At 38.6% G+C, this 18248-nt stretch overlaps 1 long non-coding RNA gene across 1 annotated transcript in view; it reads right to left on the bottom strand.

Annotated features, from left to right (window-relative positions):
• LOC118494745 overlaps nucleotides 1-5318 on the bottom strand; it is a 17256-nt gene extending 11938 nt beyond the window's left edge. Inside the window, exons 1-2 of the long non-coding RNA XR_004896917.1 lie at nucleotides 5151-5318; nucleotides 1430-1433 (exon numbers count right to left, since the gene is read on the bottom strand). This is a non-coding gene — a long non-coding RNA (uncharacterized LOC118494745). The remainder of the gene's footprint in view (nucleotides 1-1429; nucleotides 1434-5150) is intronic.
• Between the last annotated feature and the right edge of the window lie 12930 nt (nucleotides 5319-18248).

Genomic DNA, 18248 nt, shown 5'->3' with positions numbered 1-18248 from the left:
TTTCCTCAGTCGCTTTGGTGCATTTCTCACATCACTATTTACATTTGCACAACAATAACTTGCAAAAGCGTGTCACTTGCTCAAAATGGATAGCTCATTCCTCAAAAGCAAGTATTCATGTCAATGAAAGTGTCAGTGTCATCAAGATGAAAAGTCCTGACACCATTGTTTATGAACAAGATAGTCAAATGGCTTTGTCATGTTTTCATTATGACAGTTTACTCTGTAAATGTTTTCCAATGCAAAAAAGTCAGATCTTGGTGACACTACTTGAAAATGCTCAAGACAGCGCTATATACTATTTGCACAGACATTTGAAAAATACAGTAAAGTTACACATTACTGTATTTAGTGAGGTACAAGACACTGAATATGTATGTTTCACATTTTTACTGCATATGCTCTTTGCAATTCTAATTTGTTCACAGCATTGTGCAAAAGAAAAAAATACACCCTTATTTATAACAAACATAAACTCCCTTTGGGTACAGCTGTGCACAACGGTAAACAATATTGCAGTACATATTTGAACTGAACATACAACATACATAGTACTGTAATCATTCATGAACATCCAGACGTTCCTCTCTGTCTGGCCACATATTTTCAGCTACATCACAGCGAATATCTCTCTCTTGCAATGCAGCGAGGAAAGTATCTCCTCGAGTGGCGAATCCACCCTCTGCAGGACTCTGCTGTGATGTCATCACATGCTGCATCCATGGCCGCTAGCAGGGCCATTTGGGTATGTGGATGCCGGTCATATACCTTCCACCTCCAGGAAGAGAAAAACTCCTCTATTGGATTTAGGAATGGTGAGTAGGGAGGGAGATATTCCACCAGCATCCTATTATGTGCTGCAAACCACTGTCTGACGACATCTGAGTGGTGAAAACGCACATTATCCAAAACAACAACATGCTTGTTCAGATGGTCTCCAGTTAGACCCCTCTCATTCTCAGGGATTATGTCCCTGTAAAGAGTGTCTAAAAAGTCAGCAGATGTTGTGTGTTGTATGGACCAAGACAGGGTGGTGGCCTCCTCGTTGGCCTGGGACATCAACGGTTGTTCTCTGTCCAATGCGATTCCCTCCACATCTTCTACCTTTTGCCAGATTGAAACCCGCCTCATCAAGGTATATGAATGTGTGCAGCGGTTCCCTGGCCTCCAGCTCCAGTACATGCTTTATTACAGAAGAGGGAGTGAGAAAAACTATAACAACTTTTCCTGTGTAACATAATGCATTTTGGACAACATATTGTACAGTATGCACTGTGAATACACATACACAGAACTGTCATGTAAATGAAGTGCATGACACTACACAAAGTAAACAGTTTACAGCACTGAACATTAGAATATGCATAGAACACATACATGTTTTACCTGTACATGTACTGTGTAAACATGTGCATTTACTCATGGTGACGGATCTCCTTCACTCTGTCGCTGTTCCGTTCAAATGGCACATTGTACAATTGTTTCATGCGCATTTCATTCCTCCTGAGCACTCTGTCAATTGTAGCGACTGAAACAGATTCAATATTCCCAAAGACGTTGTCATCCTCTATAACAGCACTTTGTATCTCTCTCAACCTTATGGCATTGTTTGCAATCACCATTGCACAAATGGCTTCCTCTTGTTGCGGAGTAAAAATACACCCTCTTCCACCTCTGCAAGGTTGTCTTGCAATCCTGTGTGGTGCAGAGTAAAATTACAGTAAATATGGCAAATCTTTACTACACTACAATACACTAAATGTGTGATGCAGTAAAGCTGTACGTCTAAATGTAAAATGTACAGTGACAAGTTATTGTCCCACTGCAAGCTTCATGTATGACACAATGACAGTAGTGCAGTGCAGATTGTGTAGTGGAAGTTTTTCTTGTTAGCAGCAGGAGTGCGTATCAAAAACACCAGATGAAACAAATAAGGACGATTTGAGGATTAAACCAAAGTTTAGTCTTTGAGTATTTCTTTACATTTGCAAATGCAGGAAGCACACGGTTCACAAAAGGCACGCAGCTCTGGTGTGAAAGGTCTCTTCAACGAATAACAAAAAGCACACAGTATATATGTATCTCCAGTGAGATAGAAAGACATGCCCCCCCTTTCTAAACATGACTCAACATTTCTTACAATCAAACATAGTCAGACATTCAGGAGCCACTTCACTTCTTCCCCTCTGTACCACTTTCTACCCCAAGGTTTAGACATCCCGTTTATCTCAACTATGTGAGAAGTCTCAACTATTCAGGGAGAAATAACAGATAGTTCAGGGTGACCTCGTAGTCCCTATCTGTTCAGCGTACACATTACATTCCCAGACTTTGTGGTAGACTTTCAACATGTGAGAATAAGAAAAACTCACTTTCAGCATTGTGAGACAAAGTAAAACATAAATCAGACAAGAAAATAAAGAATCATGCTTAAATAAAATTTAGCCATTACATTCCACCCTTTGATTATAAAATAATCACAAAATAAATTTTACTTTTAAGATTCAAACTTATGTATTATACATCTCTATTGCTTAAATGTTTTTCTTTTTTAAGGTACAAAAAAACCCCATCTTAATAATAACAAGCATCACATCTAAGTTAAAGAATAAAACAATGTTAATCAGTTTTACCCAGTATCAAAACATTGTCGTCATACGCAGAAAGACGAAACAAATCAGAGGACTCAGTGGTCTGCAGTGCCTGATATTGAATCATATTTACCATTAAAAAGGGAGGAAATCATTTTCTTGATTAGTGTAACGACACAGCAAACACAAATCCCAAGACCAAACGTAATCTGCTAAAAAGCCTGGACCTGAATCACCAGACCAGTGCATCATTTGAGTAAGAGATGTGTAATGTACTGAAACATTAAAATAACCAGGTGTGGAGTGTAAGCATGCCCTAATATCAAAAGTCATTATAACCTACATCACGCGTACATTTCTTAACTAGGCCAAGCCATACATTAGTAGAGAATGCATCGTTTCCATCTGAAAAAGAACTCCATCTACTAGACAAACTTTCAAAAGTCTGAGTCAAATGTGGTATGTGTGTTGTCAAATGTGGAAGGTAAAATTACATAAATGTAAAAAATAGATCCACAAGGAACAACAAGAAGTTCTAAAGCACACAACAAAATAGCCTTGATCTGTGTACTGAACATTGTTCAATGTTAACAATATTGCTGTTAAGGAATAATTTACTTTCTTTATCAATAATCTATCAGTTAAGTTTGTGTGGTCATGAGGAACCACATAGCCCCAATTTAGTAGCATTTGTATGCCACACATCCTAATGCCTGTTGAAACCATAAGAGTGGGCGTAGTGGTTAACCATTACAGTAATATTTGCTCTGTGGTACTTATTGTACTCCAAATGCCATTTTCTTCTCGACATGGAAAATAGTGAACGGTCAGTGGTTTATCATACTTTTCTAACATCACAAATGCAAAGACCATAAATGCAATAAAAAAAAAAAAAAACACTTCAAATGTGGAAACCCCCCAAATCTTCTGAGAGGGTACCTATTTCAGTCTTTTTCTGTCCAGCTGCTCCATGTGTGTGTGTGTCACAACACTCTGAGTGTGCAGTAGAGTGAGTGCGTGTGTGTTCCAGGAATGTGCAGTGTCGCTACTGCTTCTGCAGTTCCATTTCATCCATCAGCCATCGTCTGGGCTGCCAATTCTTCCTCCTGAAGTTTTTATCACCACGAAATCCCCAGGTTTGAGCTTCAACTGGTTTAGGCAGACCTGCTAAAACCTGGATTCTTACGGCAGAAAGAGCAGAAGAGAGTTGCACGCAGTAACCTAACCTATCATTTCCCTGAGGAAATAGGTGTTTTTGGTGGGCCTCTCCCTACCTATGTCAAAAAAAGAATCTTTAGAGCAGGTCAGAATCAACAAGAAAAATTATTATTGCATCCCCTTATACTACCGTGTCAATCAGGGGGTAGATGATCCTTTGATATGGTTGAACTATCAATTTCGTCAATTTTGTTTTATATGCGTTTTCACCTGAGCAGATTTTTTTTTATGTCCAATTGTTACTCACAGAGTGAAGCCATTGAAATGTAACCCAATTTAGCACTTTGCTTATTCAACACTATTTCCTTTTGCTACTATTTCCCTTATTTATTATCTTTATAGTATAAAACTATTATCTTTTACTGTTTATAAGATTTATCTTTAACTTATATTATCTTACTTTTTCATCATCAAAAATACAATATTTAAACGATTAAACTTTTTTTTTTTAACTTCAATAAGCATAATATGAGAACATATAAATATGAGAGTAGATATTAGATGAATATGTGTATTCCATTGTCTCAGTACATTACTCATGATGTACATCATTAAGCATTCACATCGACATTAAACATTTTCATTTAGCTGTCTTAACCATAATCTCCGTGTTAAAGTTGTTGATACATGGTTTTTAATCATCATGTCTTCAAACCATCTCAGTTGTGCGTTTGCCCAGAGATGACGCTGTACCTGAGACAAAAAAGTGGTGAAACGTCAGTAGATAAAATGTCTTTGTTTTTTACCGTGCAAATATGTGTATTTTGTACGGGTTTTCTATAATCTCCTCGTCGATGGAGAAAAAGAAAACACTATTTATCAGCAGTGTCAGTCCAGTCAGTCAATTTTACAAGTAGTCACAAGGTGTCCTGAGTCTGTCTCCTCTTCTGTTGGAGACAAAGAAACATGAATGTGAGCTTTTGAGTTAGAAATTCTGAAAAACTTATTTTGTTTATCAGTCAAGGTAACAGCCACTACACATGTGTGTATATGCCAGTAGACAAAAGAAAACTCAAGCGCATCCTTTGACTTGTTCAAAAACTTTTCAACATAATCTTCGTTAGAGTCAAGGGTGACAAAAGAAATGCAATGTAATATTTGTGACTCCTTAAGCTCAGCTACAGGTGTCACAATTTGTTTACCATAGTCAGGAGATTAACAGACTGACATGGTACATTTCCCATTAATTTGTAAACAAATGCGTAGTTTTAGGCTGTAACAAAAATATGTCAGCCAAAGAGTGATTTTTATCAAGACGCACAACCTTAAGGCCAGTGGGCAAAAGATGACTCCAATTCAAATAGACATTTTCAATCTCTGCCTAATAACTTTACAGCACACACACAGATGAAAGGAAAAAGAAAATGAACATTTTCCTTTCTCGTCTAATTCAGGATCCTCAGGATCTGAATACACACAAATCATAAGAATGGTGAACTTTTCTGAGATAACCATTCCACAAATCATTTCTATAAGGGAGAAAAAAACTAGTTTACCAGAGAGCTTCTGAATCAACTAATAATTAAATGTCCTTCCCTTGTATAATTACCACCATGGTAGGCAATTTGTATACACATCAGATAAAATACATTGAATAAGTTGGCATATCTTTTTTCTATTCAATGTGCTGTATTGCGTCTAATAATATCTGTCTATCGTGTAGGGGAGTGTTAGTAGCGTGCAAGAAAGCATATCTTCGTTGCAAGAATGTGTATGTACGTGTGTGTCTGTTTTACCATCCTCAGTCGTGAACGTGGTTTCCATCCTCTCAGCACTTCCACCATTCCCATCCCCCACCACCTCTCAGACTGCATACCATTGGGGGTCGTTGTATTTCCTTCCGGACGAATCCCTCCTGGGATGATGACAGTTATACGACCAATGTCCCTTTTCTCTGCAGTTGAAACATGTGTCTTTATTCGCTGCCGGAGTGTTCTTATGATATTGTCCTTTTTCTCTTCTTCTGCCTCTGATTCCTCTTCCCCCACGACCTCTGAAACCACCTGTGCCTCTGCTTCTCCCAGCCATCTCTGTCATGGTTTTCAGCAGTCTCAGCTGGGCCTCTTCATTTTTCCTTTGTCTTTTCCTCTCAGCTTTTTCAGCTGTCTGTTCATTAACAACCTCAATGAGAAGCTCAGTGAGGCGTGCACCTGAGTCTTTGTAGGTGGGCAAATGGCTGGTGGCAGTTCTTATGTCAATGTCTGTATCCAGCCCCTATCTCTTCTCCTGTCATGGGTACTTCGAACACGGGGCATGTGTAATCCCCCTCTTCGTCCTCCTTTAATCCTTGTTGTGGAGGTCCTGAGGCAGACGATTGTCCAGCATTCTTGCATCCTTTCCTCTCTCGGCGGCGGGTGGTATGGTTGTGGCGGAAGGCTGTCGAGGTGGAATTCCACGGCACTAGAACTCAAAGAGGAGATTTGCATCAGTATTTTTCCTCTTTTCTATGTATCATCAGTGTCATGAATGTCCAACAGAGTTAATTGTTCTGCAATTGTTTTCTCTCTCTCTGCTATCAGCTTCTTTCATCCACACATTAAAACATTTCTTGTTATCCTCAATGTTTTAAAACCTCTGTTTTAATTTGCTTATTTTGCTTTTTCTCTTCCTCTAAATCTAGTTTTAGCATTCTTAACTTATTTGTAGTAAGTGTCCGATTTGGTGGGAAGCCAAATTTCTTTGACCAATATGACAGACATCTGGTGAAGTCCGTTCCATATTTTCCAACCATCTTGCCCACAATGGGCCCAGAGGCTTCGCACGGCTTTGAGCTTTCATTACCCATAGTAACAGAAGCTAGTATACTATTTTCTTTACAATGTGGTCGTCACCACAAGGCTTAGTTCTTTTCTTCGGCAAACCTTGTAAAACCCGGTACAGCCCTGCAGACAAAAAATCTCTTTAATAATCAAGAACTTGTTCTTAAACTATTTTATTTCCTTCTGCAGTCTGTCTCTAAATAGTCAAGAACTCACTTGGAGTGTTTTTAGACTATTTGTATTTAGGCCTTCTGCCTAATTTTAGTTAGTTTTCTGCTTCTAACTCTTGACCAGCCCAACGTCTGTCCCTTCTGTTACTCTCTTGCCATGCCTGCATCACAGAAATATGTCTGTTTCTGTAAGAAAATGTCACTTCTAACCCAGTTATATATATATATATATATATATATATATATATATATATATATAATATATATATATATATATATATATATATATATATATATATATATATATATATATATATATATATATATATTTTTATTTTTTTTAACCAATATGACCCCAACAATATAATATTGCTCATTTCCCAAATCTCAGAATTAGTTTCATCAATTCTAACCAAAATGATAATGATTTTCCTGCAATCCTTCGTTGCACAATTTATTTAGCAATTGTTGCTTGTTTAGAATGTTTGTTCAAAATCTTGAATTCACAATCCAACTGCATTTAATCAATTTTGATCTTACCCGTGCTGCTTGAAATTTCTTCCTGTTCGTTTTAGATCGGAGTGGAAACAGTCAAGAGTTCTCCGCGGTCCTTCTCTCTGAAATACCTTTTTAAGGTTAGAGGTATGAGGCAGGCGATTTTTGATCCCTGGATGTACGGTCATCAGCGACCCACGGAGTTTTTTTCTCTGTTATCTCATCCAATCCTGCCTCGACAACGCCAGATTGTAGTGGAAGTTTTTCTTGTTAGCAGCAGGAGTGCGTATCAAAAACACCAGATGAAACAAATAAGGACAATTTGAGGATTAAACCAAAGTTTAGTCTTTGAGTATTTATTTACATTTGCAAGTGCAGGAAGCACACGGTTCACAAAAGGCACGCAGCTCTGGTGTGAAAGGTCTCTTCAACGAATAACAAAAAGCACACAGTATATATGCATCTCCAGTGAGATAGAAAGACATGCCCCCCCTTTCTAAACATGACTCAACATTTCTTACAATCAAACATAGTCAGACATTCAGGAGCCACTTCACTTCTTCCCCTCTGTACCACTTTCTACCCCAAGGTTTAGACATCCCGTTTATCTCAACTATGTGAGAAGTCTCAACTATTCAGGGAGAAATAAGAGATAGTTTAGGGTGACCTTGTAGTCCCTATCTGTTCAGCGTACACATTACTTTCAACATGTGAGAATAAGAAAAACTCACTTTCAGCATTGTGAGACAAAGTAAAACATAAATAAGACAAGAATATAAAGAATCATGCTTAAATAAAATTTAGCCATTACAATTGTTTAGTGCTGAATTACTGTCCATTTATACACACCTGTTCTCCCGACGAAATGTTTGAATAATTGAATTTACAGTGGTTCTCCCAACATTTGGCTGCACCCTATGACCAGCCTCAGCCATTGTGAGGCCGTGATTGACAACATGATCCACAATTGTAGCCCTGATTTCATCAGGGATCCGCCTATGTACTTGGCCTCTTCTTCCTCTTCCCCTATTTTGTCCCCTTCCCCTTCCTCCCCGCACCCTCACCACGAGGCTGACCTTCCATTTCTGTGTCACAGTATTGTAGAAATGGTACACACTATGTCCTGCTTGGTTCATATATGCTTGTAAAGTGGGGGTTTATGGGATTCAGCTCTGACAGTGATTGTAGAGAAGTGGCTTATCATTGGTTGCAACTAATGCTTCACACACCCCTTCTCATCAGTGAAAGCTGAGATTCACCTGAGAGAAATTGTTCAATTTAGGAGACATTTTCAGGAAAAAAAAGATTTAAAAAAATGTGTAAAATTAGCTTGACAGATTTTGACAACTAGTTCAACATTTTTGTATGTAATGACTCAAGCAATGAAATGAGGACTATTAGTTTTATATGGAATGACTATTCAGCATTCACAAGTATAGTTAATTTTGACTGACATGACATAAGCAAATAATAATGTTATAAAACAGCAGAGAGTTGTATGAAAGCAATTGATGCATGTCCAAAAGCATTTGCAATTTGTTGGAAGGAATGAGAACCCGCTACTATGATGTGCACAAATGACTAAATGTTGTGGAGGTTGAACTGTTGTGCAAATGTAAATAGTGATGTGAAAAATGCACCAAAAGTACTGAGAAAAACTGTAATATACTGGACATCTGTTGAATTGTCCCCCTCCCCCAAAAAAAAAACCAAAAAAAAACATCTAGGCATAAGTTATTTGAATAAGTCTTTAAATGCAAAATGGTTGAACTCATAATCGCAAGTTTCCCATACAGTTCATTCCAATTGGCCAGACAGACTGGAATGTCAGGACCCCATACCATTATGATTACACAGAAAGAAGTGAACACAATGACACTGTAATTTGTTGAAAAAACAAAAGTAAAAGCATAAATGTGAATTCTAATCTCACATAAAGGAATGTGTGACTTTATACTGTTGAAATGTATGAATTCCATACTGAAAAAGTGCAGCCTTGTGCATTTTCAATCATTGTCATCAAAAATGTAGCCATAGTGTACATCAGAAAATACCTAAAGGGTACAATTTTATATTGACAACACAACTAAGCTTTTTGATCAAACTCAGCATCTTCTTTGTACATAATGACACAAGGACTTTTGAGGAATGGACTAGAGATTTGGAGCAAGTTACAGGCTTTTGCAGGTCATCCATTGGGTGGTGCTGTTTGTAATAATTGTTTTGAGAAATCAACTTACTGGTTTGCAAATGTTAAGAATATGTTGAGTAATGTACCAAAGCGACTGAGAAAAACTGTGACAAAATCATTCTGTCAGATTATTCTGGAAACAGATCAACGTGTAGTTAGACCTGCCTGTTTGTTGATTTCTCAGTAACGTAATTCTTATTCACCCTCAGTAAGAAAAGAAGGGAGTGATGGATGTGTTTGACAGCAAGGATATTAGAGCTTTCCCATTAAGGCTTATTGGGGCTCACTTGTCTTGATTTCAGAGGTAAATGAATTAAATTAAATAAACAATTTGTAAGAGATTACTGGTCAGCAAGTGAAGGCTTGTTGGAAGAGCTGGAGCTGAAATTTAAAGGTCCCATATTCATGCTCATGTTTAGGGACCGTTCGGTATAGGGGTCATGTCTTTTTATTCTTTGTTGAGGGGAGGGTCACCCACATTTTTTTAGTCTGGGGGTGGGGGGGGGGGGGGTTCACCCAACTTTTGTTTTCATGAAAACAGCAAAATTTCAAAGTGGCTTGTTTGGCGCATATTTTTCCATGTAGCTCTTGGTCTCGGCCCTCCTTCGCTACCAGATGGGTCTGACCCATGAGTTTGCTGGGGGGCAGAGGGAGCACTGCCGCCATGGTGGCTGAAACAGGTAATTGCATTGTTTAAAAAAATGAGTGGAATAATTACATCTGGCATGACCAGATATTTTATAAATATCTTAAAGCAGCCATATTATGCTCATTTTCAGGTTCATAATTGTATTTTAAGGTTGTACCAGAATAGGTTTACATGGTTTAATTTTCAAAAAACACCATATTTTTGTTGTACTGCACCGCTCTCTCTCACTGCTGCAGATCCTCTTTTCAGCTGGTCTCTGTTTTAGCTACAGAGTGAGACCTCTTTTCTTCTTCTTCTTCTGTACTATCTTTGATTGCACTGCACATGCTCAGTAGCTCAGATGTAGATCATGTCAGCTAGCTAGCTCCATAGACAGTAAAAGAAAGGCTGTTTCTACAACTTCGGTCAGTTACAAGGCAGGATTAGCTGGGAGACTTCTAAATGAGGGCACACATGGAAGTAGTTCTTTTGTAGATTATGGTGAACTTGTGTGTGTTGTAGCAGTGCTTTGCTATTGAGAACGAGGTAGCATGCTAGGGTTAGCATGCTAGCGTTAGCATGCTAACGCTAACGCTACGAGCTAATGGTTGCGGTTAGCCTGCTCGTTTCGGCTTGTGACGTCACAAGCCGTGCCGATTTTGACCAGCTCACCCAGAGACTGAAGGCAGGACACATTCAGAAACCGTATCTCACTCTAAACAGCATGGATGGATTTTTTTCAAAGTTTGTATGTGTTTGGAAGCACCAGAGACACAAAATAACACCCCAAATCTCAGAAAAAGTGATTTTTTCATAATATGGGCACTTTAAATAAGACAAAACAACTAAATGACGGTGGGTAATACATCAGATTTCATATACTGCTTTAGTAAAAAAAATATGAACTGGCTGACGATGGGAGCAGCATGACGCAAAAAACGAAAATTACTGTTGCACTATGTCTGGACATCTTGCCGTGCCAACCTTGCAATAAAGGTTTCCTAAATACCATGTATATACATGTGATGTCAGCTTACTAATTGATTGCGGGTTTTGTGTAGATTTGGACTTGTATACATTTATTCCACTTCACCTAGTTCACCTGTTTGGAGCTGGCTGGTGAATGTGACGCCTTGCTGGATACACCGTGACTCTGTTTGTGGATCTACTGATCGCTGTGGATTACTTTTTTTCTTCGTGTCATTGACTATTGACTATTGTCATTGACTCCACCCTCTGTCTGAAACGCTCAGTTTTAGCGCCTGTCTCTTTAAGACCCCCTCCCGAGAAAATCCCAGTCTGCTCTGATTGGTCAGCATTTTCAGGTCTTCCTCATCTGCGTTCCTTTAGTCTCTGCATCGTTGTTGCAGCCGTGTAATGATTGTAACGGCACTGTTGCGGCACTTTTTACCTACATATAGTATAGTTGTGACATCACAACTGTACGGAAGTCCTGACGGCTAGTATTTCTGAATATGGGCGGTGTGCATTTCTCTGTGGATTGAGTGTTTTGATACTTTCACAGTATTTATATAGAACCTTGACTTGCTTTATAGAGCCCTTTTGATTTTATTACTTCGGATCTAATCTAGACTAGTTCAGGCAGTTATTTTTTTTATTCAAACTAAGAGGTTAAATGGTGTAAAAATGCGGGAGATTTGTTGTAAATGACATGTTTTTGGATTATGTATCTTTCCAAGTTTGCTCCCTTTTAGGACATAAACTGGCGCTGCATGTATACACATGTCTTTGTGCGTACACCGGGGTTTAGTCGTGAGTCTACAGAGTGTCTATCCCTCTGGCTCCAGATGTTCGCGCCTGCAGTGACAGCTGTCAACAAACAAGTGTGCACCATTAAAACACAACTGCAGGGCTGCAAAATAAATGCGTTATAGCAGTTTCAGTTTACGATATGACAACATCAGTGATGCCAGCAGATCTGCTTTGGGTTTCAAAAAACGGCTATTTTGCGTTCAGCGACATTTTGAAGGTGAACTACACCATTAAAGTGCTGTTGCTGGGATTCAGAGAACGTATGATGACCTGACAGTCGTGGTGAAATACCCGTCTCACCCAGTTTGATAAGTCAGCCTTTTTTCCGAAGCAACTTATAAAAGGAGCATTCAAACTCCATAACAACAAGAGCTGGAAGTCACCAAAACTTGGAAGTGCATTCCTCCTAAACTACAATTGTGTCCACTGCTACAACACAAGGATTAAAAAAGATGTCAGAAATGTGTTTAATTTCAGGATAATCTTCCCATCCTCCAATCACACAGCGAGGAGGAAAAAGTTAACTGTGAAAATCTGCACACTTCCCCTCCGGAACAATATGTATTAGGTGCTGTACCCTCCTGTTTCTGCCCTCTGAAATAATGACTCAGCACTGTTGAGATTTCTGTCATTATATTAGTAATGGATTTAGCTAAGCTTTTTTGAAAAGTGTAACGTTGTGTCTTAATTAAAAATAGCTAAGGGACAGAATTCATCTGTGAATGTAAATTGTCAGTTTCCTAAAGTGTACTCAAATGGGCCGCAGAAAAACTTTATGCTCTAGATAGATAAGATAGATAGTTTGCTTTTGTTAAATGTAATAATTCAATAATATGGAATTTAGCTTCAGCAATAATGTGACTTGCAGATAGATAGACGGACGGACGGACAGACAGACAGACAGACAGACAGACAGACAGATAGATAGATAGATAGATAGATAGATAGATAGATAGATAGATAGATAGATAGATAGACATTTAATTTAAAGAGCTCATATTAAGCTCATTTTCAGGTTCATATATATAGGTTTACCTGGTTAAATAAAAAAATAAAAAACACCATATTTTTGTTGTACTGCACATTGCTGCAGCTCCTCTTTTCATCCTGTGTGTTGATCTCTCCGTTTTATCTACCGAGTAAGGCATCGCACTTCTATCTTCTATCTTTGTTGGGAGTCGCACATGAGCAGTACCTAGGTAAGGACTACTAGCCAGTCAGAAGCAGAGTAGGGCGGGCCCTGACAAGCAAGCTAGTGTGATCCAAAACAAACCCGCTTCAGCCAGTAACCATGGCTACGGCTCAGCCATACAACCTAGACTGGAGCAAGATGTTTCAGAGTGGTAAGTTATTTAAATGCTAACAAATTAGTCTTTCATTCGCAACAACTATCTAGCCACGCTAGCAGCTAGGTGAGCATTATAACGTGTGTTCCAAAGTGACCACGTTTGTCTCTGAAGTAAAGGCTGGACTACAATAGAGCTGTTTGGAGCAGTTTGTGAACAGTGTTTTCTGTTGGAGATGGTAAGTCCCTTTGGGGTGGACTTTGGGCTTTTTCACTTTGTAAACCTATAATGTGAACAAAAAGATATATAACACAATAAAGGAAAGGGAAAAAGACAAAAAGCATAATATGAGCACTTTAATTAAATCTATTATCATACTGTCTGGTTATTAAAATCCACTCTCCACCAGTAGCTACTCAGCATCAATGCAAACTGTAAATGCAACATGTGTGGAGATGTTTTTGAGGATGTGTTTCTATGGTAACAGAGTCAAGTGGTGAAATCGAGGGTCTGTATCAGCATCGAGTTGATTCGGCTTTTCCAAACTGTTTACGTACACGGGAGCAAAGCCTCTGTGTCTCTGCTCCCTCCTCACTGTCTGCTCTTAAATCCCATTGAGCTGCTTTTCCATCATCTGTTTTTTATTTTGTGGGATTTTATCTGTCTCGTTTTCGCACCATCCTACATCATACAGCACCAAGCAGGGAGAGAGGTAAATTCGAGAGCCCCCACCAGCAGCCAGCAGCCAGCAGCCAGCAGCACCTCTGACAGATGAGGAGGTGGAGGTTGAGGATGGCCAGGAGCCAGAGTTTCTCCTGGATCCATCAGCGGTGCCGAGCTGATGCACAGCTAGAAATCTAAACAACAGAAGTATTTCTGACTCGCAACAATACAGACAATGTTAAAAGAGTGATGTCCTTTATCACGAAACCGACATACCTTTTATACAAATATATAATCTTAATCTATGTCATTTCATCTTTAAAAATAACAATCATACGGTACTTTACATCACATAAAACGATGGAGCCATAAAAAAAACAATACATCTGTAAAATAAAGAAATAAATGTGGAAATATAAAGACGATAGGCCTAAATAAATGAAGGAATTGGTAAATTAAAAAATATGGAAATATTATTATATAGGGAGAGATTATGTATGTAGGGAAAAGCAAAAACAACAGGGAAAAGAATAACGGGACATAAAGAATAAAAAATAATAATAATAAAAAAAAAAGGTGGTACAAAATCTTGGAAAGCAGTTTGAAAACATTGTAGTAAATATTTTCGGTGGGGGTTCCTGTTAAGATACCAGCAGACAAGCTAATCCAGCACAAATTAGTGCATAAAAAGTCCCCAGAACCTCATAATTAAATACAAAATGAGGGAAAAACTGCAAAAAGGTCCACTTTTTGGAAAAAAGAACCCCCCCCTTCCACTAGGCTGGCTGCAGGCCTGCAGTTGGCAGCCCGCTAACTGTCACTTACCAAGCTAAAATGACCGGTTGCTGATGCAACAGATATTTCATTCACATTTTATTTAGGACATATTTGGACCTGTTAGCAGGTACCAGGTACTTTTTTTCGTAATTGAAAACCAAAAAAGGCGAGTAGAGTCTAGGCGAGTCGAGCAGGTACCATGTAATGGAAAAGCGCCATAAGTACTGTAAGTACTGTACTTAAGTCCAAATTTAAGGTACTTGTACTTTACTTGAGTCTTTTATTTTCATGCCACTTTCTATTTCTACTCCTACGCTACATTTCAGAGAGAAATATTGTACTTTATACTCCACTACATTCATCTGACAGCTTTAGTTACTAGTTACTTTACAAATGACTTTGCACACAGAACACATGTAATTTATAAAATTACGATGTTTTATTATAAATTAAACTACCCAACAATATAATGGCCTACAAGTCCAGCTGAGATGATTAGACCATTAAACACACAACTGTTTGGATCGTTTCCAGTTTCTAAAATGGGAGGATTTTTCTGCATTGAGTACTTTTACATTTAATACTTTAAGTACATTTCCCTGATGATACTTACATACATTTTCAATGCAGGACTTTTACTTGTAACAGAGTATTCTTACAGTGTGGTATTAGTATTTTTATTGTAGTAAAGGATCTGAATACTTCTTTCACGTCAGGGCTCTGTTGAAAGCCTGATATAACAGAATGCATGAATTTATGTTGTAACAGTCGTGGGATCAAACATTGTGGTTTTAATGGGTTTCAATGAGAATATTTTTGTCTTTAAGGGTCTGAGCAGGGCTGTATAGTACTTGAGTTCAGACTCAAGTACTACTCACATACGACTCAAGTACTGTCTCTCACATCACATAAATTATTAACAGGTAAGTGAGTAGTCTTGAAGAGGATTGTTTTTTTTCTGTCTTGGTATTGACTGTCTCTCATTTGGACTCGGTCTTGACTAGTCCTAGTCTTGGACTTGTCTTGGACAAGGTGGACTTGACAACAGCCCTGGGTCTGAGTGTCTGTAATTTGGCTATGCATTTATTATAGTTATCACAGGAGCTGATGTTTAACTTTCATGCCGTATGCATTAACACAGCCAAAATGATGGAAAACTTAAAAAGCCAAAATGTCCCTAGTGATGCCCAAGAGTTAAGCAATCTGAAAGTAACAACACAAGGGATGCAGGACTTCAGTCTCCGGTATCAAAGTCCTGCATATCATGTCCACATAACCTCCCTGTGATGTCTAAGCAAAATGTAAACACTTCCTGGACTGGGAAAAAAGGTTTCCAGAAATAATATTTTAAAGCATTATGAATGCAGTTGCAATGCAAAAGTTGTGCAACGTGCAATAAATGAGATGTTTCTTTCTGTGTGTCCCCATGGACATCACGCTCGTCTATCATAACTTCAAATGTCAAACAATATATCCACCACAAACATCATGGTCTCTGTTTAAACTGTGTATCAAATATGATGCAGATCACTTTGGCTGCCGTGATTTGTTCTTTTCATTTTCTATTTATTTATTTATTTTTGTTATTTTTTTCCACTTTTTTCTGGCAGGATTTAGTTGAGAACCCTGCGGGGGATATTTTATGTTGCCTACACTTTATTAAATATCACACTGTGTTCACTGGTCTCTCTGACCTACTTTCTCTTTTTGACAACTCTTTTCTTTGCATTTGAGTAAATTAAATAAACATGCAAGAAATTATATTATAAATATGATATAAATGTGAGAAATAATTATATTGTGTAAGATACTTGGTAAGTAAAATGATATAAGGTATAAGGTCGCTAAGGTCGACAACATCATCGTGCATGTGGGCACAAACGACATCAGAGAGAGACGGTCGACAGCACTTCGAAAAGACTTCACCACTCTCATCACCACCCTGATGGGCACAGGAAAACGGATCGTCATTTCTGGGCCTCTACCTACCTACAGAATGGGTGCTGAAAGATGGTCCAGACTGTTCGGGCTCCACACCTGGCTGAAACCCCACTGCGCTTCCCTGGGCATTCCCTATGTCGACAACTTCAACTTGTTCTGGGAGAGGCCCAGCCTGCTGAAACATGATGGTCTCCACCCAAACCGACATGGAGCCAGGCTGCTATCTGACAACATAACGACCACACTGAAAGTTAAGTATTGACATTCTGTTGAAAATATCACAGATTCATGCCCCCCAGGTATTGATCCTAATGGCACTTTACAAGTGAATGAATCTGAAAATGTTTTCTGCAGGGTAACATGTAGTACTAGTACTATTCCAGTTATAATCAACAATAGACCATACAAAGTGTTGAATCCCCTAAGTAATAAGAAGTTGACTGCAAACATAGTCAATTTAGCATCCAGTTCACGTCAGCCACAGATAACCAAAAGAGGGGCAATACTTAACAACCTAATTGGAATTACAACTACCACTGCAATGATAGAACAGGATAGGAAAATTAGATGCGGTCTACTAAATATCAGATCTCTGTCTTCTAAAGCAATACTAGTAAACGAATTGATATCCGATAATCAAATTGATCTATTCTGTCTAACTGAAACATGGCTGGGCCATGAAGAGTATGTCAGTCTAAATGAAGCCACTCCTCCCACTCATATTAATACTCAAATTTCTAGAGGCTCAGGCCGAGGAGGGGGAGTTGCAGCCATATTTGACTCAAACCTGTTAATTAATCCTAAACCTAAACTAAATTATAACTCTTTTGAATGTCTCGTTCTTAATCTTCAGCATCCAACATGGAAAACAGTACAGCCAATTATATTTGTTGTTGTCTACTGAGCACCAGGTCCATATTCTGAATTTTTATCGGAATTCTCAGAGTTTTTATCATGTGTAGTCCTAAAATCAGACAAAGTACTTATTGTAGGTGATTTTAATATCCATGTGGACGTTGACAGCAATAGCCTTAGTACTGCTTTCAACTCACTACTAGATTCAATTGGTTTCAGTCAGAGTGTGCACGAGGCCACGCACTGTTTTAACCACACCCTTGACCTTGTGCTGGCATATGGCATCAAAATTGAAGACGTAATAGTATTCCCGCAAAATCCTTTATTATCAGACCACTTCTTAATAACTTTCGAATTCTTACTACCCGATTATACGAAATTAGATAAAAGCTTCTATGCTAGAAGCCTATCTGACAGTGCTATAGCTAAATTCAAGGAAGATATTCCAACAGCACTAAACTCATTACCGTGCCGTAATATAACAGAGGATCTTTATGTAAACTTTAGTCCCTCTCAAATTGATAATTTCGTAGACGGTGCTACGGCCTGCCTACGGACGACTTTAGACTCTGTTGCTCCCCTTAAAAAGAAGACGATGAAGCAAAGGAAACTAGCACCTTGGTATAACTCCCAAACTCGTAAATTAAAGCAAATCTTGCGCAAACTTGAAAGTAAATGGCGTTCCACCAAACTGGAAGAATCTCATTTAGACTGGCAAGACAGTCTGAAAACCTATAGGAAGACCCTAAGAAAGGCCAGATCAGACTACTATTCATCACTAATAGAAGAAAATAAGAACAACCCAAGGTTTCTTTTCAGCACTGTAGCCAGGCTGACAGATAGCCACAGCTCTATTGAGCCATCTATTCCTATAGCTCTGAGTAGTGATGACTTCATGAGT

The sequence above is a fragment of the Sander lucioperca genome, chromosome 3 (genome assembly GCF_008315115.2).
Source record: "Sander lucioperca isolate FBNREF2018 chromosome 3, SLUC_FBN_1.2, whole genome shotgun sequence".
Lineage (NCBI taxonomy): Eukaryota > Metazoa > Chordata > Actinopteri > Perciformes > Percidae > Sander > Sander lucioperca.
This window is presented reverse-complemented; position numbering and strand designations above follow the sequence as displayed.